We start from the raw sequence: 2,011 nt of genomic DNA, 5'->3' as shown, positions 1-2,011 counted from the left end.
TAGTGATTTAAGAGAAACACGCAAATGATATAATTCATTGGACATATCATTTATGGCTTCATTGCATTCATTTTTAGAAAGCTGAGAGAGATCAGTAGTAATTACCTGGTTGCTTGATGAACTAGTTTCATTTTCATCAAAATTAGCCATCAGGGCTAGGTTGACATATTCCATATCGTCATTGACTCCATCTACTGCCCAATCATCTTGAGTGAGAAAAGCTCTTTCCTTTTGTTTGAGTAAATCAAAATACTTGTTTTTGTAATCAACTTGCTCAAATTTCTTCTTATCAGAGGTTGGCTTCCTACACTCACTTGCAAAGTGTCCACTAATGCCACAGTTATAACATTTGAACTTGGATTTGTCCACCATGTTTTTGTTTGGCTTAGTGAATTTTGTATTTTTCCTGAACTTCATCTTTGCAAACCTCCTGGACAGAAAAGCCAGATGTTCATCAACATCATCAGAGTCATCCTGACTGGAATTGTCTTCATCCTCAGCTCCTTGCTCTTTACCCTTGCTTGATTCTGATTTGCTTGTGCCAATTTTGAGACTTGTCATTATCTTCTCCTCATTCCTGGCTTCAATCTTCTCATTGTCAGCTACAAGTGCAACTGTTCCTCCTTTTCTCTTTCCCTTTTCCAGCAGCTCATCCTGCTCCATTTCAAGTTCATAAGTCTTCAAAATTCCATATAATCTTTCAAGTATGAAGTTCTTATAATCTTGAGAATTTCTTAGAGAGACAGTCATAGGCTTCCATTCCTTTGGTGGAGACCTCAGAAATTTTAAGTTGGAATCCTTGACTTGGTACACTCTGCCATACAGCTTCAATCCATTTAACAGTTTCTGAAATCTATTGAAGGTATCATTTAATGATTCTCCTTCTTCAAAGTAAAAATATTCATAGTGTTGAATAAGAAGCTGCATCTTGTTCTCTCTAACCTGCTCAGTACCTTCACAGATGATTTGTACAGTATCCCAAACTTCCTTTGCAGTTTGGCTATTGATGACATTGTCAAACATATCTTGATCTAAGCCATTAAACAAAATGTTCATGGTTTTCTTGTCCTTGCGGATTTCTTCCATGTCTTCAATAGTCCATTCTGCTTTTGGCTTGGGAATGGACTGTCTAACAGCAACTGTTGCAGTAGCAGCTGTGGCCACTTTGTGAGGGATGTGAGGACCATTTTCAATACAGTTGATGTAGCTTTCATCTTGAGAAAGAAGATGTAAATGCATCTTCACTTTCCAGTGATGATAATTATCTTTTTCCAGGACTGGAATCTTTATCCCAATATCCTTCTTGCTCATGTTGATAGCAGGAGGATTCTTCTGTGCACTCATGATGTTAGCAGAATAGATCTTTAAACTCTTTGTATGTTAAGAGCTTGCTCTGATACCAATTGTTATTCCCAGTGGACTAACAATGAGATTTACAGAAAGGGGGTTGAATGTAAATCTCAAAACTTTTTCAAGTTTTGAGCAGTTTCTAAGGCTAAGTGTTTTTGAGAGCAAATGTGTGTGTGAATTGGTTGAAGCTAATGCAGACAGATATATATTCAAACACAAATGTAAAGAACACAGAGAACTTAAAAACTTTTCTGGTGGATTTGTTGTTCCACCAGAGATGTGTTATTTCAGAAAATCTGTGATTCAAAGAATTAAATCACAGCTGCTTCCTAGTACAAACTAGATGATTTTCTCTCTGGATTTTTCTAAAAAGCTCTGGAAAATTAATTTCTAATTACTAGCCGCTACTTGGTTTATATATTACCAAGTTTACAAGTGAAGACAAAAACTATAAAATACAATTAAAAAGGCTCTTCACATGTTTCTTCTTTATTTCTCTATCCAATGCAATTTAGGCTTAGCTGTTAATCTTTGAATACTTCCTTGTTTGCACCAGAATGGAAATGCTGCATTTTCTTGATTCCTCCTAGAGGCTTCCACATTCCAGTTTGTCTCTGTCAACCCATGTGCCTCTGTCAGCTTATGAATTGTCACTATCAAC

The sequence above is a fragment of the Apium graveolens genome, chromosome 2 (assembly GCF_009905375.1).
Source record: "Apium graveolens cultivar Ventura chromosome 2, ASM990537v1, whole genome shotgun sequence".
NCBI classification, from domain to species: Eukaryota; Viridiplantae; Streptophyta; class Magnoliopsida; order Apiales; family Apiaceae; genus Apium; species Apium graveolens.
Note: the sequence above shows the minus strand (reverse complement) of the source record.